Source organism: Dunckerocampus dactyliophorus, chromosome 13, assembly GCF_027744805.1.
Source record: "Dunckerocampus dactyliophorus isolate RoL2022-P2 chromosome 13, RoL_Ddac_1.1, whole genome shotgun sequence".
Classification (NCBI taxonomy): Eukaryota; Metazoa; Chordata; class Actinopteri; order Syngnathiformes; family Syngnathidae; genus Dunckerocampus; species Dunckerocampus dactyliophorus.
The window spans coordinates 21,996,612-22,023,273 of record NC_072831.1 but is presented as its reverse complement, the minus strand read 5'-3'; the positions used below and the strand labels follow the sequence as shown (position 1 = coordinate 22,023,273).

Genomic DNA, 26,662 nt, shown 5'->3' with positions numbered 1-26,662 from the left:
CTGTCGCTGCATCTTCACAGATGCAACTTTAATTTATCAGAAATAATGCCAATTTGTCTGAAATAAATACATAAAATGCAAAATACTGTTTTTTTTCACCTGCACCATTTTTAATATACATAACAAACATGTATACAGAGTATACAGATGCATTTTTTGTTTTTCCAGTATATTTCTTAAATGTATGTATATTTTTATTCATATGATGTATACAGGTATAGATTTTAATTTGTTTTGTCTTCATCTACAATACTGTAATTGTTGTTACCTGTTCATTACCGTTGTTCCATGCCGCTGGAATACTGTACATTTCACCGGAGAGGGATCAGTGAAGTCTTATGTTATCTTGTCCTTTCGAGCAATGCTTGCACCAAAACCTTGAACTCCAAGGGCGCAGCCATGTGTCCTGCCAACATATAGTGCAAGACTTCAGCGTACATCACTTGAGAGCCGTTCAAGGCATGGAAATTAAGTCCAGAAATTGGCATTTGATTCTAGCATTCAATGCTACCACAAAGTGATTTTAGGTTTTAGTTATTTCGAATTGTGACAGTCAAATGTAAAACAATGGTATCTTTTACATAGATACTTTTATTGTTTTAAATAGCGTGTCTGAGGTTTTCTTTTTTTTTTATTTACACATAGAATTACAATCGAGGAAAAGGCTTCTTGAGACGTCATCTGTACTTCTGTGAAGAAGGTGTCGGACGTTTCGCTCCTCATCCGAAGAGCTTCATCAGCGAACTAATAAGTGCTGGTAGCCTAGGCCTTAAATACAGTAAGAGTGGGCGGAATTGGTGTGCCAACACCCTCCTCCTATTGGTTCTTTACACTAAGCCTGGGCGGAGTAGTGGTATAATCCTATCCTGCTATTAACACCTCCGATAAAAGGGAAGTGTCGCTCCCTGAATTGGGTATGAACGACTCTGATACTGGCTCGTTAGCATCTATTGTTCTGGCTCGGCCCTGGCTTCACCTCATTTGCAAGACTAAGAGCTGTGGGTTTTGGTCTCAGTAACCTGCTGAACACAGGGTCCAAATTAAACCTCAAACCACCATTCCGATTCAATGATGGGTTCTGTTGTTTGACAAAAATAGCTTCCTTTACTCCTCTTTCAAACCATCTGTTTTCTTTGGCCAAAATCTTTGCTGATTGCTGATCAGCTGATACTGCTGATTGAGGACCACTAGAATTGTCCCTGCGATGTTGATAAAGCCTTTTTTGGAGCATTTGCTTAGTTTCCCCAATGTAGTGCTCTTTGCATTCCTCATCTTTACAGTGGATGGAATAGATCACATTGCTTTGTTTCTGGTTTGGAGCCTTGTCTTTAGGATGCACAAATTTTTGTCCCAGGGTATTTACTGGTTTGAAATAGGTAGGAATTTTGTGTTGCCATAAGATCCTCTGGAGTTTTTCGGAGACCCCCACTACTTAAGGGACTACCACTCCTCTCCTTTTTGCTTCTGTGGGCTTTTGGGTTTCTTTCCCTACTCTCTTCTTTTGACATTTGTTAAAAGCCCACCGCGGGTACCCACAGGTTGAGAGCGCTCTCTGGACATGTTGTGTCTCCTTTTTCTTTCCCTCAGCACTAGTTGGTATTTGTTCCGCTCTATGTTGGAGGGTCCTAATAACCCCTAGTTTATGTTGTAGTGGATGGTTTGATTCAAAAAGCAGGTATTGGTCAGTGTGTGTGGCCTTTCTAAAGACCTCTGTAAGTAGCTGTCTGTCCTCTCCTATAATTACCTTGCAGTCTAAGAAGGCTAGTTGGTTCTCTTTGGTTGGTTCTCGCGAGTAAATTTGATATTGATCAGCAGTACATCTACACCTTAAAGCTACCAATCACTCTTTTGAGGACAGCGAGGTAAAGATTTTGGCCAAAGAAAACAGATGGTTTGAAAGAGGAGTAAAGGAAGCTATTTTTGTCAAACAACAGAACCCATCATTGAATCGGAATGGTGGTTTGAGGTTTAATTTGGACCCTGTGTTCAGCAGGTTACTGAGACCAAAACCCACAGCTCTTAGTCTTGCAAATGAGGTAGAGCCAGGGCCAAGCCAGAACAATAGATGCTAACGAGCCAGTATCAGAGTCGTTCATACCCAATTCAGGGAGCGACACTTCCCTTTTATCGGAGGTGTTAATAGCAGGATAGGATTATACCACTACTCCGCCCAGGCTTAGTGTAAAGAACCAATAGGAGGAGGGTGTTGGCACACCAATTCCGCCCACTCTTACTGTATTTAAGGCCTAGGCTACCAGCACTTATTAGTTCGCTGACGAAGCTCTTCGGATGAGGAGCGAAACGTCCGACACCTTCTTCACAGAAGTACAGATGACGTCTCAAGAAGCCTTTTCCTCGATGGACAACTCCTGTACGACTGAGAGCCTACACAGACGCATAGAATTACAATGGTTATTTTTACACCGAATGGCTATTAAGAACGTTAAATTCCATTTACACTGCAAGTCAAAGCCAGGATTCTTTGCGCAGTTCTGTGTAATACTTCTTAGTCCCTTTTTGTGGTCTTACGTTTTATTTGTATATGAAGTACATGCACCCTATGCTTCCCCAGGAAAAGCTCTGATACTTTGTTGTAAAAGTCTGATCACCTTCGGTTGAACTTGGATATATTATCCTCCGTCTTGTCAAATCCTACTGTAGAGCATAAAAAAATCTTTAATGCATTTTACTTATTGCTAAACAGCTGCTCTTGCTAAAGGCTGGCCTATCCTCTCTATAGAAGGGCGGCAGCTAACGAGCACCTTCCAGGTCACGCATGCGCCCACCTCTTCAGAATGAGGAGGAGTACTGTCGCGCCATTTTCTGTACTTTGTCTGATTAGCAAGCCAAATGATGTCACGTTTACATTAAATGCATTACACCAGCTGTAGAAAGTCATGGTGTATAATAAATGTTTCTGCAAACATTATATCGTGCACTAAGCCGAAAAGAGACACTCATGGCAGCCTCATCTCACGTTCGGCCCTTTACTTGATCAGGAAATGTGCAAATTCAGCGATTTTTACAGAAAAAAATTGTATTTACAGAAAATACATTTATAACAGCTGAATGGAAAAATATTCCTATTTATCTTAAGTTATCATTATTAATTTTTTTTTCCATGACCTGGATCTCCTAACCGCATGTACCTGGAGGACGCTTGTATGTAAGGGAATTCCGCAATGCCAGGAAACCATACAGTAACTTATCCAGCCCTGTTGTGTTGAAAGCAATGTCCAGGCATTGTATGTATAAAAGGCTTTGTTGGATAAATGCGAGACTTTCTGTTATAGCAGTGATGTAGCAAGTTTGCAAGACGCCTATGTACAAAAAAGTTTAAGAATGTTACTTCAGACACTGGCTGTACATTTAACAAACAGGACCCCAAAAAAGATCTTAACTACAGTGCATTCCATCCTCCAGGCTGCTGTAACATCAATTAGTCCTCTTAAATCACCAGTGATCAGGCTTGAACCATCGGAGGCAGAATTGCTTTTTTTGCTTCCAGGCAATTTTCAGCCAAATCTGTACTGACGATTAAGTAGGATTATTATTTGGTCTACAGCGAGATTTAGTGACAACCCTGTCCTGCGCTCCTGCGAGTGGTGTCTGTGTGCATGGAAACGAGGGGACGAGAGACACTGACAGACACGGATAGCAGAGGAGAGCGAGCTTTGGTTCCAACTGAGCCCCTAATTAGCCAGGCTAATTGAGCTGTTAATTGATCTGTTGTCTTAATTAAACATCTCCCAACGCTTCTTTGCTCCTCATAGTTGGGACATGCGTGCGTGTGTGTGTGTGTGTATGTGTGTGTGTAGGAGCATGTAACACTTAGGTAGCCAGCCTAAAAAAAAGATGATTATAATCTGAGTGGGCTGATGAGTCCATTAGACACTTTGGCTTCTTTGGGTTTGGGGCTAAAACCATCATTACAGATTTGCTGGTGGTTAAAATGCTGCTGAAATGCATTTCAAGCAAATCTGATTAAAATTAAGCTACCAGAGATGTACGATGCTGATAAAGCTGCCAATTTCCGCAAAATCGGGTGATTGACAGGCTTTGTAGATTTTTTTTTTTCGATAGATGGGAGCGGCATCTGTTTTTGTAAATCTGAAGAAGATCATTTAGCTTTATCTACTTGTTAAGACAGAATTCCAATACAATTGTTGCATACGGATGTGAACAACAATGAGATGAAGGAAAGAGTCAATACATTCTTAAAGGGCCCAGTGAATGATTGATTGAGCATCGTAATGGTTAACCAGCATGGCGTGATTTGGTCTTGTTGGGAACATTGCAAAGATTAATAGGAAGTGCTTGACCGAGTTGACCCTTGTGCTCAGTGAAAGGATACAAGACATGGGTGGAGAGTGAGTAAACAGTGTGGACAGACAGGAAAGTTTTCTTGGTGAATAGGATGATATCATAGGACGGCTACACAATATAACCTTGTTTCATGTTTTGGATACGTGAGTTTGGGTCATCGGTAGTGTGGTGTACTGTTAAAGTGGGCATATCACTAATTTAACAACATGAATTTAAAAATTAATTCATTAGGTAGAAGAATCCTTCTCTGAATGTTCTGAACTCCTGTTTCCATGCCAATATTGCATAATAGTGCTTCCAAGTTTCTACACTGAAGTTCTCAATCCCATTTCTAACATTATTTTGCTGTGTTTTAAACCAAAGGGTTCTCAAATGGTCTCAACCTGGGACTCACATTTTCCAATGGTCATAAAGTTGCCAGCAACTTTTATTTACTGTAATTTCCGATGTACGCTACCTTTTTCTCACGCTTTGAACCCTTCGGCTTATACAGTGATGCGGCTAATTTAAGGTCACGTTCTAATCTTGCGACATCTCGTATTGGCTACTTACGAACAGCCATCTTGAATTCTTCCCTTGCACGTGTCATCCCAACCTACAATGTATTTGTGGAAAAAGTACTTGTTGAGACAGAAAATCAGCAAACCAACAGACATGGGCTGTGGTAAAAAAAATAATAATAAATACGGGCCTAGACTGTCTGCAATGATGGATACTAGAAAAACACAGGTACTGTATATTGTGGGTTTTCATAATTCCTTAAGTCCTCACATATATACACACCTCAGGGGCCAGACAACCCTCCACGAGCCTAGACTTCCTGTTAAAATAATAAACAAAGTACTGTATGTCCAGTGGTTTTAGGACTTCTGCCTTCCTAACAGACTAGCCAGTTGGTCAGACAGTCGACGGCAATGAAGATGCTTCTATGTTGCAACACTTTTTCGCGTAGAAAGGCCCACACAGCACAGCATATGAATGATATGCAACTGCTGCTCAAACGTTAGCCCACTATCAAATTCTAAATCAGCAAAGAGGACGCTCACGTGACAGTTCCACCCCCATAAATTTGATAGCATACATTTACGCAGCATTACAGTAGGTTATGATATATCCAGCATGTTTCCACAGCTGTAAGTCATTGCTTTCTTGTTCTCATCTGAAATGCAACAGATAGCAAAATATCAACGTGTCAGAAATATATATCTCCATGTTATGAACATGACTATCAAGACTAATAACTCATTGTGCGTCACTGTGGAGGCCAACACAGCAGTCCGCTTATTCTTCTACTCCTTTTTATAGCTTGATATCAGCTGTCCTCTCGTTACAGAGTTCACGCTCAGGCATCCTTCACACTTAATGTAAACAGATTAGCTTGGCGGAGGATCCAAGTGTATACTCCTGCAACACATGAAGCATGTCAAAATAAGGCCCACTAAAAGGTTTTCCAGCTCTGCGTGGATATGTGATAGTGTGGATTGTGCCTGCAAGAGGAGTCGAGTCGAGAGAAAGCAGAAAGATTAGATTAAAAACGAGGCGGGGGCGGAGTTAATGGTACGCAGCGTGATCAATACATTTAGGAGAGGTCAGCGACAGTTCAAGTCCACACACAAACTACAATGACGGATGAGGAGCTTGTCTGATGTCTCATAAGCTTGTGGTGTTTTTATTTGTCTGTGTCTAGTTTGAGATGCATTATACAGTAGGACCACAAGGCCTGCTGTGACCTGTGAGTGGGATGAAGGCGGTGGAGTACACAGGAAGTCATTATATACTTCCTGCAGCTGCTTTAACACCTACTGACCACACGGAATGAATCAGTGTATTCATCTCTAAATGTATTCAATAAATTCTAGATTAAAAGATGTTCCTCCCTCTAGACCAGGGATGGGCAAACCTTTTTTTGTTATTTATTAATGTCTTTATTTATACACTCTTGATCAAACTCTTAAGACCAGTTGGAAAATTGGTAGAATTTGCATTTTGCACATTTGGAAGTAGAGCTACAATATGCAAAAGCAAGAAAGGGGAGTGAGATAAAAAGCACTTTATTTATTGAAAACAACAATTAAACTGAACACTAGGCTGTTTATCAGCTGATGCAAAGTTTAAGACCAAGTATAAGATCAAGCGAGCATTGTGAACTGAAGCGTTGTCCTGTTGAAAAACCCAGCTGTTACCACACAGACGAGGGCCCTCAGTCATGAGGGATGTCCGCTGCAACATCTGCACGTAAGCAGCCGCCGTTTGACAACCCCGCACCACCTGAAGCTCCAGTGTTCCAATGAATGAAAAAGCACCCCAGATCATGATGGACCGCCCCTCCACTGTGCCGGGTAGAAAACATCTCAGGTGGGATCTCCTTGTCATGCCAGTAACGTTGGAAGCCATCTGGACCGTCAAGGTAAACATTTTTCTCATCAGAGAATAAAACTTTGTTCCACCTTTCAATGTCCCATGTTTGATGCTCCCTGGCAAAGTCTCAACGGGCAGTTTTGTGGCATTGAAGGAGACGAGGTCTTTGAATTAGTCTTTTGTTTTATAAACCCTTTTCCCGCAGATGCCATCTGATGGTTATTGCGCTGCAGTCGGCACCAAGAAGGGCCTTAATTTCGGTCAAAGACCGCCCTGTGTCTTGATGGACAGCCAATGTGTGATTTTTTTGGGGTCTACCACTTCACAGAAAATGAAAATTTTGAGCAGACTTTGGCTTTTAAAGCCTGTGGTCTGTGGTCAGGTGATAAACAACCTATTTCAGTTTGTTTTTGTTTTTTGTTTAAATTCCAAGTTCCAAATTTTTTTTGTCTCACTCCCCCTTCTTGCTTTTGCATATTGTAGCTCTACGTAAAACCTCATTAAGATTCAAATGTGCAAAATGCAAATTCTATCAATTTTTCAACTGATTTTTCAACAGATTTTGATCAGGTCTGTATATACTCCTCTGGCATCCTTCTGTCTCAAGAGACAACAGTGTGTGTCATAGTCGACCCAAACACTCTCGTCTGGAATCATCAGGAGTGGCTCAGCAATCCAATCCTGGCATGACAGTCTCTGCCAGATCAGGTCCACATAAAAGCTGCCTGCAGGTTGCCCGTCACAATTTGCTGCCTCGCTTTCCTCTTCGCTCTTCTGTCCCCCAGCTGGAGGATCCTCTTCTCCTCGCCCCTCTGGACACCAGTACTAACAGTGTGGTGCCAACCATCACAGTCAGCTGCAAGAGCCTCCCAATCTCCTGTACGTGCTACGGTCCCTTTTTTCATGAGCACTTTAAACATCTGGAGGTTGCTTTGCAGTACTGCATGCTAAAAATGTTTTAATGACAGACCCCCTCAAAAAACGGAATAGAATTTTCCAGGTTTTTACGGAAAAAGACATCCAGAATGTATATGAATAAAGAATGTGGGATTTACAATATGAACTCTGAACTATAAAACATTGGATATCAAGAGTATGTGAACTTGCCTCCTTGTATACCTCCCAGACGACCAACTCAAAATGTTTTGCAATCAAAAACACAGAAAAAATGCGACAAACAACACGCCAAAGCACGAAAACAGCACAAAAAAAGCAGACATAAAATATAAAATGTCATGAATTTTGTTGTAGAAAGCAGGCCTCTTTGACAATCTCCGTCATGTGGGCTCGAGCTGCTCTGTAGCCAACTCCCTGAAGCTGCTTTGAGGTAGTCTCTATGATTACCGTAATGATCCGTATATTACTAGAATGTGCAGAGCTTCTCGTTTCATTGGAATAATTTTGACAGTTTAAGACTTATTAAACTAATTTAGAAATAGTATTCCAAATTCTATTGCAGGCTAATAAAAATAATTTGTAAACGTTGGGCAGGTCAGTGCAATGAATTTGGATTTTTGTTTTTTTACATTTTGTGTGTTGGAGGGGAATCCTGCAGTCTTTGTTCTAAAGTTCAGACAGGGAAGCAGATGGCTCTTCTCAGTGTGACTCAGCAAGCCAGTTAGCTGTACTGTGCGACTTTATCGCCTCCGCTGGTTCCACTGATGTCGATGTATAGAAAAGTGGCAAACAAACGACGGCTTGCGCCAACCAGAAGCATTTTGCACAAAAATAGAATAGTAGAGAGACATTCAACCTAACAGTGCCAAGCATTCATAAGCTTGGCAATAAGGTGTTTTCATAATCAATGAAAAGATAAAAACTTAAAAGATTAAATGTCAGAGGGATTGCAGATGTCGAGTAAAACTACCTGATAGTCTTGAATAATATGCAAAATGAGACATTACTGGTCAGAGTTGGATAATTCATGACATTTTTTTCCTGTTGAAAATAATGGAAATAGAAATGTTTTGTTCTAGAGTCAAACTGTCCCTATATACACAGGCTTTATAAGTAACATTTATAAATCATTAACCATCACACAAGTGTAAAAATACAGCGTAAAACTTTTAAATCACTCTTAACTTTAATGACAAAGGCATAAAGCAAAGCTTACTTGTGTCACAGAAGCACCTCCAGCATCGCACTTTTTATGCCTTATTTGTAAGCTAGCCACTGTAACACAGAGACACAACTTCTGGTGTTTACAGGCGGTCCTCGGTTTATGACAACATTTCGTGGCTATGAATGCGCTCCGATAAATCATTTTAAAACTTAATTTTGGTCAGTAAACACGAGACTCTCTCGACAACTAGTTACGGAGAGTGCCAGCATGCCACATGCAGCACAAGAATGCAAAGTGCTATGAGTGTGTGTGTGTGTTGTGTGCCGCATGTGTGAGTGCTTCGTTGAGAAGCCTGATGGCCTGTGGGTAAAAGCTGTTTGCCAGTCTTGTGGTCCTGGACTTCAAACTCCTGTAGCGTCTGCCTGACGGTAGAAGTGTGAATTATGTGTTGTGGATGTGTGCTGTCCTTGATGAGGTTGTGTGTTCTGCATAGGACTCTAGTTTTACAAATGTCTTGCAGTGAGGGGAGGGTTGCCCCAACAATGTTCTGTGAGGTCTTGATCACCCGCTGGAGTGCCTTCCTATCACGTGTTGTACAGTTACCGCACCAAACAGTGATGGAGGCGGTAAGGACACTTTCGATAGTGCATCTGTAGAAGCAACTAAGGATTTTGGTGGACATGCCAAATTTCCTCAGCCTTCTCAGGAAGTACAGTCTCCTTTGGGACTTCTTCATAATTTGTTGGGTGTTTTGAGACCAGGTGAGGTCCTCGTTGATGCGTGTACCAAGGAACTTGAAGGTTTTCACCCTCTCCACCGCAGTCTCATCAATAAACAGGTTTATGCGGCTCCTTTTCCCTTGTTCTTGGGTCGATGATCATCTCTTTAGTCTTATCTGTATTGAGAAGGAGATTGTTATCACGACACCAAGCTTTGAGGTCTGCCACCTCTCTTCTGTATGATGTTTCAACACCACCAGTGATCAGGCCGATGACTGTAGTGTCATCCGCAAATTTAATGATGCTGGTGTTGTTCTGGGAGGCCACGCAATCGTAGGTGAAGAGCGTGTAGAGGAGCGGACTCAGCACACACCCCTGTGGGGTCCCAGTGCTCACAATTCTTGAGCTGGATGTGCGATTGTGGACTCTGACTGACTGGGGCCTGCCTGTTCGAAAGTTAAACACCCAATTACAGAGGGAGGGTGACAGGCCAAGTGTGAGGAGCTTATTTGTGAGTTAGTTAGCTTCATTGTGTCTTTTACGTGGAAATGCGCCAAAGAAAAGGAAAGCCATCACCATGGAAGTGGAAATGAACGTCACAAAAAAACCCCATCAATTTTGACCGCTCTTTTGGTCCAAACCACTTGACTGTCGCTACCATTATGAAAGACTATTGAATGCTAATGACTGCTACAGGGGCCATGGATTCAGTCTGCTGTTACAAGGATCAAAGTATTTTTTTTATTACAGTTTCACTTAATTCTTGTATTTAATCTTTTTAATTACTGTATTTTATCTGTCTTTCATGTGTTCTGTGTACAATGTGAGCGGCCGGAGTTCATTTACGTATAAGTTCCTACTTGCACTAAAACTCGACTTACATTACAGTCCAGGAATGGAACTCCTTCATAACCTGAGGACCACCTGTATCCCTTTTCTGCTGTTACAGTTCAAGACAAGAGCAGAGTGACTCCCTGGGTGCTCGTTGAACTGATGCTTGTGAGATATGCTGAGGCCGCGCATGACTTCATGCTTGACGGCAGCCCAGCTTTTGGAGTAAGTGTTGCCAGAATAGCCAAAGAAAAAGCAAAAGATTCTTTGTGTTCATCTTTTGATACTCCAAACTGAGGGGTCCTGCATGACAGTTTTGTGACTTAGAGGCAGATATTCATCTTTAGAGGTTCTACTTCACATGAATCTATGACTACTAGCAGTTTATTCCACATACAGTAAGTCTCATTCAGCCTCAACATTTTTCCTGTGCAATTGATACTACATAATTGTTGAACTTATAAAATATACAATATATCCATCCATCCATTTTCTATACCGCTTCTCCTCTTTAGGGTCGCGGGGGTATGCTGGAGCCTATCCCAGCTGACTTCGGGGGACAGGCGGAGTACACCCTGGACTGGTCACCAGCCAATCGCAGGGCACATATATATAATAATAAATAATATGACATTTCAAGGCTTGTTCCAACCTTTGAAAAAACTGCTACTTTGCTGATTTACTGAAAAGCAAACTTAACAAACCGTGTCGCCAGAAATTTGTCCCGCTCATAAAAAATGCCCATTTTCAATCAAAGGTTGTCCTCATTTAGTAAGGCACATGACTCGTCAGCTGCACCATTTACGTACAAACATCCACACTTCCTCAGAAGAAAACCAAACTTTATCAGCCGCGGTGCCATCTTTTCTCCCTTTTTTCCCTCACTTTTTCACAAGATGTCTGGTCTTTAATGTATTTCAGAGAACATCTGCTAACTATCACCGTACCTCATGGGATTTCCATTTAGCCCAGTTAATTACTCTATCAAGCCAGGTTCATTATCATATTCCTCCTCTTAAAAAATGCACCCGACACTTTGTGACTGCGTGTGTCAGTGTGTGTGCACATAGGTGTAAGTGTTTAGTGTGCTCTCTGACGTGTGTATGCGTGCGTGTATGCTCCGTCTTAAACACATTACTAATTGCAAGTGGTTGAGCTATTATACGCGCGTTAATGAACCACAGCGGTCCATAGGAGTCATCTCTGGGAGTCAAGGAGGGAACGTGTTAGTTTGCCTCTCAGGGGAGGACTAGGAGCTGGTATTAATCTTCATGAACAGCCGCCCTGTGACTTCTGCCGGTTTGTGTCATTCCCTGCAGAGGTTCTTCCAGGTGACTGATGGCACACCCTTCCTCATATGGGATATATTGTTTCCCTGAACGTGACAGCACCTCTTAAAAATAGCCCTTGCTAGAGTCATCATTTTTATCAGGTCCTTAACTTACTCAAAATGAATGGAGAAAAAAATACAGTGAAACAATTAAAAAATAACAGATTTTGTATGCAACAGTCTTTGTATGATTCGTTTTTGTCAGAAATGCTCACCCAAAATTTGCCTCGGTTTACATAGAAACTAGTCTGTGTGCCCTATATTGTATCGTTCCGCCAAATCGAGTGCCAAACAATGCACCCTACGCGTTGCCGACTCACTCTCTGGGCATTTTTTATAGATTTTTTTATTGCGTGGGACCACTAAATAACCCCGCCAAACTTTCTTTGGAGTTGCGAGTGCTAGGAATTTGATAAAGAAGGTGAAAAACATTATTGAATTCAATCTGGCCTGATGTACATGAAGTACGCATCAACAATAAGTTCCATTCATTATTTATAATTATTTCACACTAACTTAATTCTTAATTAATTATTTCAAACAACGATTATTGTTTAGAAAATGTAGTTTTTGTTATTTTTGGGTGTCTGGAACAGATTAATTAATGTTAAATTATTTCATATGGGGAAACATTTTTAACCAAGCTTCCACTGTACATCCATTCTCAGATTTGTTTGGAAATGTTCCCATAGCAAATAATGGAAATGTGATTCGTCTGTTCCACGGTCAAATTGTCACGATCACCAAAACCTTCATTAACTATATGGGCAATCTTTTCAGTACCTATTAAAATAAGTTAAACACACACACTTTAAACACTCATATCAGTTAGCTACCTGGGCTCGGCCTGGGATAGGAGTGGATGATGCAGTGATCTACCTGCTGCACAGATCACTGCTACACCTGGAGGACAGCGGGAGCGCTGTGAGGGTCATGTTTTTTGACTTCTCCAGTGCCTTTAACACCATCCAGCCGTCACTACTCAGAGTGAAGATGGAGAGTGTGAGAATAGACCAACAACTGACTGCATGGATTATAGACTACCTCACCAACAGACCACAGTATGTGAGGCTCCGTCACTGTGTGTCTGACATGGTACTCTGCAGCACAGGTGCCCCTCAGGGTACGGTGCTCTCCCCTTTCCTCTTCACCCTCTACACCTCGGACTTCACACACAACTCCACACAGTGTCACATCCAGAAGTTCTCCGACGACACAGCCATCGTTGGTTGTGTTTCAGAAGGGAATGATCTGGAATACAGGACGGTCATCAGGGACTTTGTCAGCTGGAGTGAGCTTAACCAGCTACAACTCAACACCAGCAAGACAAAGGAGATGATCATTAACTTCCAGAGGAAAACATCCCACTTCACACTGGTGAACATCCAGGGAGCGGACATAGAGTTGGTAGACAGCTACAAATTCCTGGGTGTTCACCTTACCAACAAACTGGACTGGTCCGTCAACACCCACGCCCTCTACAAGAAGGGCCAGAGTCGCCTCCACCTGCTGAGGAGACTGGAGGTCCTTTGGTGTGTGCAGGACTCTTTTACGGACCTTTTATGACTCTGTGGTAGCCTCAGCCATCTTCTAGGCTGTTGTCTGCTGGAGAGGGGGCAGCACGGACAGGGACAGGAGCAGGATCAATAGACTGATCAGGAGAGCGAGCTCTGTCCTGGACGGTCCTTTGGACTCCGTGGAGGAAGTGGGGGAGAGAAGGATGTTGGCTAAGCTTACATCCATCATGGACAACACCTCTCACCCCCTACATGACACTGTGGGTTCCCTTAGCAGCTCCTTCAGCAGCAGACTGTTACACCCCCGGTGTAAGAAGGAGAGGTTCCGCAGGTCCTTCATACCGACCGCTGTCAGGCTCCACAACACCTGCACCACCTGAACCATGTTGTATTCACTATGTCACTATGCATTCTTTACTTGTGTATCTTGCTTGCTGCTGTAACAAGTGAATTTCCCTGCTGTGGGATTAATAAAGTACTACTACTACTAGCTCGTTGCTAACATTAGCGGTCAGTCTTTGGAATTGAATGTGAGTCAGCTTAATTTATGTAGCTTCCTGTGTAAACTCTTATTTTCTCCTTGTTGAGGCTGTTACTTGTTTTCAAATAAGTGTTGAAAAAAGCCAAAGAAGAAGCATAACGGGCAAAGAGATAATTAGTGAACTATGCTGAGGTTTCACAAGAATTGAGGCAGTCTCTTGTTGCAGTGCGATTTCTCAAGGGGCAGTACTATAGAAATGAAATACAGTATATGTGGGAGTTATCAGTGTACAGGTAGTAGTATAGATTTGCTATCTACTATATATGTATTTGCTAATTATTTATCAGGGGTCTCAAACTTGCGGCGTGACCATATTTTGAAACCCCCTGCATGACATCAACGTTTGGGGTAAGTGTGGCCACGCCCCTTGTGCAAGTTATATTTACTGTATATTACATTGTTATATTGGATCCTGCAGGTGATAGTCAGAGGCACTTTCGCTTGCTTAAAAAAAGAGGCTCTTTAACTGGGCGAGTAATAACCAACACTGACCCTATAGTGAGCTTGTCACACAGCTTGTCACTAGACAGAACACTGACTTCAATCACGGTGCAAAAACAAAAATGACAGCACATGTCAACACATAAAGCAACTACGACTATTATAGGGAATAACAAACAACAACTACGTTAACTCTAAACACGTGATGTAAGCACTTTTTTACTAAACAAATGCCGCAAGGCATGCTGGGAAGTCATGCTGGAAGCAAGGGGAGTGATGCACATTATGTATGAACGTCACATGTAACGACCACTAGACCTCCACCTTTTTGTGCAACTTTTGCAACATACTGTACGACCATAGGACATTTGAATTTTGATGTACTACGTGGTAAGTTCTGTGCTGGCAGAAACCGGTTTCCCTTAAAAGACAAAGCAATGTTATAGGATGCGAGGCATAGCAAATGAGAAGCCATTTGTCACCCACAGGGTCACATTTCTCCTTCAGGGATCAGTATTCAATAACATAAAAATAATCATCAAGGAATGATTGCCTCTCTCAACATGCAAGCAAAGTACTTGGAAATGAAACTCCATAATGAATTTGTTGTCATCATTTAAAACACGCCTTAAAGTGACTATTGTTTCGTTCCTAGAGGTCACAGGATTTAAAAGCGTCGCCAGCTGTTGTGCTAAACAGCAACGAGAAGACAAATAATAATCACAGATTCATCTTCTAAAGTATACAAGACAGAAGGGCTTGGCAGGATCAGAGAAGCTATTTGAAAGTAATAGAGCTGCTTGATGGAAACGCTTTGACCTCGACGTTGTACAAATACTTTGAATCCATCTTGAAATGATGGATAGAATGCATTCTGAAGTAAAGACACTTGAAAGCACTGTAAAGTACAAGCTTCCACTGAGAACCCACTGCCTACTTTAGGTGAATCAATAAACCATCCGTACCTGCTTCATCATTTAAGATAAATGGCTCTGAGGAAGCCAACTGTAATGGCAAAGAAAATGATAAATCACCATTGGCAAAAGGTAAGACCTACTGGACTAAGATGTTTTTTGGATCAGTACTAAAGTTTACTATAGAGATTAAACTATATAACTTAGGGTAGTCAGTTTAAGCAGTTTAGATTTAATATCCACTGCAAATCACTCAACACACATCATTATTGTCCAAATAGCTGGTAATACAAGCCAATACATCTCACAACGAATGGGCATGGAATTCACCAACTTCACCAACTCCACATTAGCGATGCATCGGTCGTGAACAAAACAGTTCTTAGATCCGGCTCTTTTGAAGTAAACAAACGCCGCACTTGGTGTGTGGTGCCACACTAGCTAAAGCCATATAAATCATAGAAATGTAATATAATTAATTGTATTTTTACATTCCAAATTAATTTTACAAATAATTTGTGAATAAATCAATTGAAGCAACCAAAAAAATCTGCCATTTGAAAGCTGAAAGAGACAATTCTTTTGTTTGTTTTGTTTTTTAGAGCCAAAATTGCAATCACTACTAGACAGGTTGTAACTAGATTCCTCATCCACTCCTCCTTGATGACATCACAGACTTGTAGTGGATGTTAGATCACCTTCAGCTCGAGGATGCCTCAGACCACCACCATACAATACACCAGGGGTCACCAACGTGGTGCCCGCGGGCACCAGGTAGCCCCCCACGACCACATGAGGTGCCCGCAAGCCTGCTTTTCATTCAGGTTTTCAGTTAATGAAAGAACAGTAGAAAGAAATGCATTCTGAAATACAAAATGTGAGTTGTGGACACCAGCATTTTGTTAATGTTCTGGTAAAACAAGCATATTTGTTTTGTTTGGGTTTAAAATAAGCTCTGAAAATAAATGTTACAAAAATTAGTAGCTCTTGGCCATTTTCATTTTGTAAAAGTAGCTCTCACAAGGAAAAACGTTGGTGACCCCTGCAATACACTAACTACTATAAAAGTATACTGAAGTTTACTTACTGTAGTACACTTCCCCCTGAAGACACTGTAATAAACTTTTGTGAGGTATTGTCTATACAGTATCTGCCTTTGTTGCTTAGAAAATTGCTTAAAACTGTAGAAGGAAATGATTAATAATGTCCTTCAAGAAATCCAAGTCCAAAAAGTAATGTGTTTTTCCATGATGACCGTTATAGAATAATTTTTGCTCTGTGACACAAACATAAAAAACGACCAACATACAGTACAAACAGACGCGGGTGTCTACTCGGTGGAGGTCAAGAACAGCCTGTCTAGACCAGGCAACGCCACATAATTAATTCATGAGGATGCGCCTTTTTTTTCCCAAAAATAATCTGTTTGCCCCAGACAGGTTCACATTTTCTATTATGAGCCATGTTTGCTGCTGTCAAACTGTGGGCACCAACTGAGAAAATGTCTTTATTGGCATCAGTGAAACTTTTAACAGATCTTTACGTGTCATTTTCATCTTAAAGCAAATTTTCAAGATTTGGATTGTACTGTGCTGTGGATAACTGCACATTGATGATTCCGCATTCACTGTCCCACAAATTTGCGGCTTTTTGTTCAAATAATATATTTTTTACATTATTTTTCCACATAAAACTCATTCTCAAAACTCATTCACTATAAATCGGTAATTTATAAATACATGATAACACGGGTAAAATGTTTATGTCTTTATACTTGTGTCTTTGTACTAATGATATTGGTTTTTTGTGAGTATTGAGATTTCACTTTTAGTTTGGCGGTCATTGAACGCACCATAATTGTGAGACACATGTGAAAAGTTTTTTGGGCTACAGAAGCACTGGCTTGCAGCGAGGTGCACTCAAGGTAACATGTTATCGTAAGTCGTTACTAGAATTACAACAGGCAAGCAGTATATGTATAAGCGGCTTGAAAAAATGCCTTCTCTCTGATGTCCAAAGGCTAAAGGCTACACCGTGACTTCAGTTCCATTTGCTCAGCAATCATTTTACATTATGATTCATTTGATGGTGTGTACCTATACATTTTATACTTTAAATGTATTTATAAATGTGTGAAACACATTTAGGGCTTAAAGTTGGATTTAGAAGTTGTTTAAGAAGGGGAGGGTTTAGGAGCTGAATCTATTTTATTGCAAATGTTGATCGGAGGAGCAGTCAATGTCAGGATGGTTTTTGGGTGAGAGAGCTGTGTGTCAAAAATACATCTTTATGGGTGTATCGATGACTCACGTTTTTCCACCATTCGCTGGTGGTCCCTTAACGTCTATATGGTAGAGGTGTGTTCAGCCTTGGTAGTGCAATGGTACAAGACGACAGCCTGTGCTGATGCGGAAGGTTCGGTTCTCAGCCACAGCCCCAACACTCAGCATTTGCAGATGTCCAGAGCCCTGGATAAATGGGAGGGTTGTGTCAGGAAGGGCATCCGGTGTAAAAACTAAGCCATATCAAACATGGGATTTACTTGCTGTGGAGAACCCTTTCGGGAATAAGCCGAAAGACAAAAAAAAAAAAAATGGCAGAGGTGTGTTTGCTGAGTGCGGAGAGACAAAGTCTACCCTTTGATGAGATTAGCTGAGTGGTGTACTTGAAATAACCTTTCATACGCTGCCATTATTGTATTAATCTATTCTAAAACAATTTGGTTGAATTAATTAGGCCCTACATATTTCAGGGCCGCTCACAGGCTGCCTGGAAACAGATGGCGCCGAGGACGAGCCGCTCTCTCCGACGGATGTGTAGGGCTAGGGAGTTTTGAGGAAAAAAAAAAGGGAAAGGAGGAGGTGGAGGAACTGGAACGATGTGGAAAAGGAAGAAAAACTATGGTCTGAGGGTGAGGAGAGGTGTGTTATCAATGCCCCAGCGCTATGCACCTGACAGACTGACAGAAGAGGTGAAATTAGTCAAAAGATTGAGCCACGAGAAGGGAGAAAGTTGAGAAAGAGATTGGTAGCTTAACAACATTTGGGCGAAGGAGGCTATTATCTCAATCCTACAGTGTTGCGGATGGATTCAACCTTGAACAGCTTGTAGATGATGAGCCTATCCATATGGTGTTTAAATCGCTCAGCCTTTCCTGAGCCATTAACCTTCAGGACACCTTGTACTGTTCCTATACTTTGACTGACAGCTCTGTGTAGATTTCCTGAAACATCCTCTCCACTGGCTATATTTTTTTCAGAAAATAGAGCTGCAGACACAAATTGACAGTCACACTACTTTGACTTAAAGTGTACTTCACTTTGGGCCTTTTCTCTCTATCAGTGCTTTTTTTTTAATCATAGTCAAAGTTGTGGAGGACACCAAAGAGACTGAGGGCATACCCGCCTAAAGTCTGGCACCTTTGGCCAATGGTAGCGCACTGATCCATGCTCAAGTTTAAACTGCTCAAGTTCCCATCCTTTGGCCTGACTGGAATAGGTGCAATAGGCATGTTCTTAATGATAACCGACACATTTGCCAAAATTTGTGTGCACTATAGTTTGTTTTGATTAGTATTCACATTTGCATTTTTGTCATTTTGTCGACCAAAGGCTGTAAGAACATGCTTAAAGTAATGTCATTGGTAAGTTTCTGTGACGCATTATGTGACAAAAACCCACATATTCCAACCACAACTGCTGTCGGCTATGTTGAATAATTTCACTATTATTATATTGTCCTACGTTTACCAGCTCAGATGCCACAAAAGCTTCTAAAGTGTACATATAATGAGCGGCGTTGCCAGTCAACAGCGCACTCACACACAGAGAGAGCAGAGGGACAGTTCTTTTGACGCATTTTCTCTAAAATATACTGTCTTTCTCTAATATATATATTTCCCCTTCTCTCGTCAATTGCCATTGTTCGTGACACTATGCAGGTTTAAACCCTAAATATACCTCACACACTTATTTAAATGATAAAATGTATTGGTACTCACCAGTAATGAATGATAACGTCACACGATTAATGAACCCATGGAATTGGACTCACGGTGTTGCCTTTAGCCTGATTGTCAGGCTAGCGCTTGAGGCTAGCAGCCTGGAGAAGGTGTATCGCCAGGCCGCGTCTACATAATCCACACTCTTTGCGTGCTGCAATTACAGTAACGATATATGATAATATATGAACTTTATTAACAGACCTTTGCATCTCACAACAATCTCATAACTATGGTGCATTCAAGGACCGCCAACCAAAGTGCGAAATGTCTGATTTCTCTGAATATTCAATCATTGCGGGCTTTCTAACAGTGGTGCATGTACGCTGTACATTTTACCTGGATTATCATGTATCTATATATTATTATCGATTTACGGTGGTGAATGAAATGTGTTTTCTGTGGAAAAAACGGTCTATTTTCAGTAAAAAAAAATATGTAATTCGCAATCCGCAAATTTGTGAATGGTGAATTTCAAATGTGATCCACTGTATACCACTTTTAGGCTCGTGTCTGATGGGCACCAAGACAAGCGGTAAGCAGCACTGATTGTGAGATAATGGTGAGAGAAAGGGAACACAAATCATGCATTTTCTCAAAGAAAGTTTCTCTTCTCTAGTAATAAATGGCAAAAAAAGGAACTTCATTTACGGTTACACTAATCTTCTCGATTGAATTCATTGATGGGTTCCACTGTGTCAGCGCATTTATATATTGGATTTAGATAGCACAATCTGCCATACTAAAGCATACGGTGTGTTACCCAACTTTCAATTGGCCATAGGCAGTGAGTACAGTTTGTTGGATTCCAGAGTGGAGAAGCACGAGTGCCGAGCCACATCATGAAGGACAAGTTAATGGCATAATGCACTTTGTGGCTCTGGTCCAGCAGACTCTTTTCAGATGATCATGATACCATCAGTGAGGAGAGAGAACAAGGGCAGGAGGGGAAGGAATGACTCTGCAGAAAGGTAGCGAGAAAGATGATGCTGAGGTTTTTTTATGGTCAGGACGGAGACGCTCCTATCAGAGCATTGGATCATGGACCTTCACAACCTCTGGCACCGTCTCTGCCTTCAGCGAGACAGAAATTAAAGTCCTGTAACTCCTGACTTGGCTGCAGCTGAGGCAAATGATACCCTTCACCTTAGAGGCAAAGAGGGAGTCTTTACATTGAGAGTGATGTCACCTTCTCGTATTGAGCTGCAGGGACAATACAGCAATGATGCAAAACAATGTGTATACACAGCAAGTTTGTATCGAGCAGTGACAAAAAGCTACTGAAAATATCTGATAGATGATGATCTGAAGATAACTGTGCTAGGAAGACCTTTGCAAGAGCTAAATCCAAGAATCTTGGATGCAATAAAGTCCTAATACTGAAAATGTACTTATTTAACCTTAGCCTACTGCTGTATAATAAAAACAATCAAAGCCAAATGTAGTCCTCTGGTTTTATGTGGACTACAGTTCCCACCTCACATTGTACTAACTGCCCTTCTGTTTCCCTGGCACTATGGTATCACCATCTCTTTCCATTCTGCTCCGCCCGACACGAGTCAGGCAGAGTCATCCCTCGAGTCTCCCTTTTATTACCTTGTTGACACCAGCTGCTACTTTTAAGCACTTTTAAATGCTGAGTCGGAGCGGTGGCTCAAATCACAGAATTAATGCAGTTTATTCCTGCCCAGCTTTCATTTTGGCAGCGCTTTTAAGCTGCCGGACTTAACAACAAGCCTGGGTTTTATTCATTCAGACAGCTGGTGGGAATAAGGCGGTTGCCAGTGGCGTAGAACTGCGTGTGGGACTTAAAGTGTGCTCGACACGTGTGGGAGGGCATCTGAATATTCAAGTGTCCTTTTTAAGAGTTACTCATCCGCCGTCCAAATTTAAAAAAAAAAAAAAATGCGCATGCTGGTCAGTTTTTGTAAACAAAGATTTAGCTGTCATTCTCAGCGTTTTGGCATCAATAAAAAATGCGGTGCAAAATGTGACATAACCAAATGTTGCAGATTCCTCCTTCCTTCTTCGCCAGGGTGACACTCCACTTGCCACATTGCTGCTACGCAAAAAAAAAAAAAGAAATACTGCTACGCCCGCGTGAAGTCACTCGCCTCGTCTTATGCACACATTTGCCTTCACTTCACACACACCAACTAAGCAATGCTACGAAGCAGCTGTACCTCTCCCTGTGTGCAGAGTGCTCTTCTCCCAGCCCTTCTCTCACACACAGTGAACATATGTCAGTCAGAAACAAGCCGCACTTGGTGCTCATTCTTCTTAATAAAACAAAGTTTGGCCCTACTTTCATTTTGTAGAGGCTGCTTCTGTGGAGAGACTCTCAATGTTGCAATGTCCTTGTGTTTGAGTACACACTGGTGTTGGGACATACCAGATTTTTTTGATTGGATACAATAGCGATGACTTTTTGGGCTTTTTTTTCCCCCAATACTGATACTTTGCTTAATTTTATTTATTTTAAATATTTCTGTTGTGCATAAACAATGCAAAGAGCAATAATCACAATGGCCAAATTTTTCCCTTTTTCTTTTTAACATGCAACACCCAACCACAGTGAAAAAAATGACAATAAATAAAAAAGATATTTTTTAAAAATTGTTTAAAAAACAACAAAGGAAAGCAAATGTGACACTAATAATATGTATACGTATATATAGATATAGATATAGATATATATATATATAGTAAATGAAGAAATTGTATATAGAAAAAATTTAGCATTAAAAAATTGACAAACTATTGATCACAAAAACAGATATGCATCGCTAATCATTTTTATCATCGCATCACAAGCCTCTGAATCGTATTGTCATCGAGTGAGGTGGTCAGAAATTCCCACCCCTACTTCAGCATGTGCAGAAGTCCAACCTTTTGTGTGATGGTTAGCATCCTCCTCTGCCTTTTGGGTGCAGAATGTTTCGTCGACTAGTACACTGACCCCGTGACCACTTTGAAGCGGGGCGGACCAATGACATTCGCCTTACAAAAACAAAAAAAATTACGAGGAAAAAAAAAACTAATCAGCTCTGAAATTGGCTCCCAACAACGCAAGCCGGCTCCTCTCATTCATTTCAAAGAACTGGCTCTTAGAGCCGTTTCATTCACGACCGAACATGACTTCCGACTTCAATTGTCTTGACTTGAGACCTGACTTGGACTTGCACGTCTTCACATGAGACTTGGGATTACAGACTTGACACGTGCAAAACACTGACTTCCTCCCACCACTGGTTTTAACCCTCCAAAGTTACAATGACACGTCCATGATGAATTTTCTTGACCAATAACCATCTAGTAAGGGTTTAGATTATTAACTTGTTCATTGGTTGAATGATACTGTACATTCTACAAAGCTTTGTAGGGCCAATTACCTACATACCAAGAAAAAACGTAATGCTGTGCCTGACGAAAATACAAAAATGCATACAAGTTTTGGTTGTTTTTCTTCCCGTTATACTTCAATGGTGAAGGAAACTGAAGGGGAAAACATTTGAAGAAAAAGTTATACAATACTGACTGACATCATTGTAGTGACACAAAGAGTAAACTGGCAGTTACTGAGGGTTTGACCATTCAATAGTATTCTCGGTGTTAATAATGCATAATGGTTAATGAACACCAGCAAAAAAAAATAGTAAAGCTATTCTGCAGGATGTTGTGTCATGTACAGTATTTATTCCTCAAAGTTACTGTACCATGTTCACACTTCAGTGGCCACCCGAGGAGAGAAAAAGTCCTGAGGGTCCAAAAGGGAACCGGTCCAACATATTCAGTTATAACAGTCAACTGAGGACAAAAAAAAAAAAAAAAAATCAGCAATGGCACCTGTTTTGATGATGTCATGTTCTCACTGCTATCCCATTCTCGCTTGAGGCAAGAATGAATGTTTTAACCTGGTCCTTCACCTCTCCCTGCCCTCGCTCAGTGAAACCTTACTCTTCCTGCTCATCCACCACAAGCAAACTGGCTAAAATGCCAACGCTTCCTCAGGAGGTATGCTGGTGTATTTTGTCATCTTTGTACAGACAGGTCTTTCTTGTAAAGACATAGAAAGTACTGCTACCTGCAGTAAGATCTGTCATGATAGGTGTGGGGCCAAAAGGGCGTAGCGGTCAACAGAATGACGTGGATGTCTTTACTTAGTAGGGTGAGTAAAGGTGGAAGGTAGACGGACATGGAATGTAATGCATGAGCAATATTTCCTAAATCCAACGAGAGGAGATGAGCCTTCCATGATACGGGATTTCGCGATAGCCATGCAAACTACATTAACAGCAATACAGTCGTCCTTCGCTACATTGCAGTTCAAATATCGCGCCATTATATCACGTTTGTTCACAAATTAATTCATTAATAAATGGCTGCTGTTTTGTGGTGCACTATGGACTATTATTAATCCAAAAGTATCAAAAGACAACTCGTCTTTCGATATTTTTGTGTATATATAGTATTCTGGTCACTAGGCGTCAGTAATGTTACATTGATGAGACGTGGCATTAGATTAGATTACCTTCACACTGCCATGGCATGTCAGACTTGTATGGCGAAAACAAGTTCTCCTCCCATTCTACGTGGTTTTTGGCTTCTTACTTTGTCCCTCTTCCCCACTCCGTTTGAAACTCTTAAGTTTAGAACAAACACATTGGAGCTAGCTCGGTAGCATGCCATGTTTAAAGCGGCCCCCATCTCTTATGTCCTGTCCCTGCAGTGACACTGTAGCCTGTGCATTACAGTTGAGCAATGTGGCATAAACAAATAATAATAGGAGTGTAAAGGTGACTATAGTGGTATTACTTCATGTCGACATGTTTAAAAATCTTATCCAGAAAGCTATAAACAGGTTTTCTATGCTATGAACTATAACCACAAAAATATTCCATTTATTAATATTGAATCCTACTTCACGGAAATTCACTTATCGCTGTCGGGTCTGGAACCAATTAACCGTGATTAACGAGGGACGACTATACAGTAGCAGCAAGGTCCACAAAGGGATGTCCAAAACTTTTTCATGCTTCATTACGTTTTGGAGAAAGCCACGGGCCGATAAACACGCTGCGAGACACTAACAGTCGCACCCTTTCTTGGGGGCACTATCAAGAGCAGAGACAGTCCTATTTGAATGGGACAAGCTTGCCTTATGGACATTTCCTGGGTGTGTCACGTTTCCTTACATCACAATGCAAGATGGCTGCATGTTAGCATTACGAGCATTTCATATCATGCACATTATGCATAAATTGCTGCACGCTTTGTGCCGCCGTGTTGAATTATTTTTTTATAGATGTCAATCACATTGTTCATGCACGTTTTCTTATCTAAATCATCAATATTTCACATTGTTTGCAATGTAACGTGATCTTTGTCATCATTTTGCTTCTTTAAAAGGCATTCACTTTCTCTTGCAGCCCATCCATTTGTTTAGGAAGTAGTGCAGTGTCAATTCTAATTTTCAGCATTCTTTTGTTTCATACGCAACCATATAAAACACACAGACCGCGACCAGTAGGACACAAGAGAGGCGCAGCTGTGACTTCAGATTGAGGGAGACTCGTGCAGGCTGATAAACAGACACAGATGTACAAAGAGGGTGGGGAGGGGGGGGAGAGGAAGGTCAGCCCTTTCACAATGGGACAGTAGTAGCGAGGTCAACCACACCGGCTCACAGTGAGACATGCCAACGCAACTTCCAGATTCTGCGATGTAATATCCTGTTTTTGGAAATACAGTTCATGCTGTTGTGTGTCATTTTGATCATCTTTCATGCATTAAGATACAGAAGTTGTGTTTCAAGCCAAAAATAATGTCTTGCTGACGTGCATGTGCAGTTAAAAGTAAACCATGTAGTTTGAAAATGAAGGCCAATGTTTGTAAAGTTACTATGACCACTAAATACAAAGAAATCCTTTGTATTGCTGACCAAACCCAAACCAGGAAACTGTGGGGATACTGAGAATACGTTGTTTGTTTAATAATCATCTTGTCCAATAAGCATCAAATAGAGCGCGTACAAACAACGCTACAAGTGCCATCCCTGACGAGCAATTGCAAAATCATCTTGCTTGATGAAGAGAGGAACTTGAGGAAATTCACCTCCTCATGTGACACGCACACACACACACACACACACACACTCGCAAGCTTTGGCAATTGTTGCCTCCCCGGGGGTGACTCCCCACCTGGGAGATCCATCCTGTCAGTGCACATTAGCTCAGTTACCCTTTCATGCTCTCTGGTTACACTTGTTCCCAGAGTTTTCTCCCCGAGTCTAGGGTAGGTATTATCCACGTCCACAACTGAAGGCACTAAAGAGGGTAGCGGCCTGGTTGTTTAATGAGGGATCATTCTTTTTAAGAGTGCACTTGAGAAGTGAGAGAGGAAAAAGGCTATTAAGAAGGAAGACATGTTGGTCAACCAGCTCATTCGTGTGTAAAGGCGTGGTGACTTTACGTCTGTTTGAGAAAGCGTCCCTTTGAGTTATCGTTTGAACTGCTAAATCATTCATGCCAGCATACATGTAAAACAGATATCCTCAAAGTTGTATAATGATTAGACAAATGGTCAATTTGTTATGGACTATTAGTTACATCCCAGCTGTGCTTCGTCAAAGATGTGCTTGATGGCGGCCATGTTTTTAAACAATCTTGCTCCAATTTTACACACACTAGTCAGTTCCCTAAAGGTGTATACCAAATTTAATGGTGATCTGGCTAAACACCCAAAGGTTACAGTGAGCTGTGTGAGAAATTTCAAGTCAATTTGACTTACTTCTCAGAAACATTAATAGCACAGGCAAAAAAATAAGGCTGTCAAAGTTAACGGAAGTTTCCTTTAACAGCACTATTTTTTGACGCGCGATTAAAATGCCTGTTTGCCCACACCTTCGTTTGATAGAGTACTATCCACAAGAAGGAACAATTATTGAGCAGAAATCAGAAAGAAAAGGTTATTTTGATTGGTACATTTAGCTACAAAGCCTGGCAGATGGCTCTTGCAACAATCGCAAAGTTATTTGTATCTACAGTCGCTGTGATTTGAGTTATCACGGATTACGTCGCTGGCCAGAGACTGGAGCAATGCAGGTATTAATTTCATTGTCATACACAGTGGTACCTTGGCATACGAGTTACCCAACTAAAGAAGTGTTTTTTTTAGATGCGAGCTATCATTACGCTGATTTTTGCTTGGAACTGCGGGCTAAAATTTGGGTAACGAGCTGCAATTTGTCAATGTGACGACCAAGGCTGCAGTCTAGTGGCTGTAAATAGCATTAGCAGTGCTACCATTAGCATCAAACTAGCTCGGGAAAGATTTTCAACACCTCAGTAAACCATATGTACATTATAACGATCTCATTTATGTTATTTATTATGTATTGTGTAAAACTATAACATGAACAACATCAAATTAAAAGGACAAAATGAATACAGACCCACCATCCTGCCTGGTGGACCTTGTCTTTCAGACAGGTTGCATACCACAGATATGCACATTAGCACTCAAGAAGGTAATCAGATCTTACCTTTATGCATCCCCACATAGTATCAGCATTTGGGACCAAATATGAGGTGAAAGAAAAAGGGGGAAAATACAGCATAGTAG

The 26,662-nt window shown here is 41.3% G+C and overlaps 1 long non-coding RNA gene across 1 annotated transcript; it reads right to left on the bottom strand.

Annotated features, from left to right (window-relative positions):
- Positions 1–181: 181 nt before the first annotated feature.
- On the bottom strand, positions 182–26,662 carry LOC129193063 (uncharacterized). The gene is made up of 3 exons (XR_008573541.1): positions 26,583–26,662; positions 17,350–17,507; positions 182–406 (listed from the first exon to the last, which is right to left on the bottom strand). It is a non-coding gene; the product is annotated as an uncharacterized LOC129193063 (long non-coding RNA).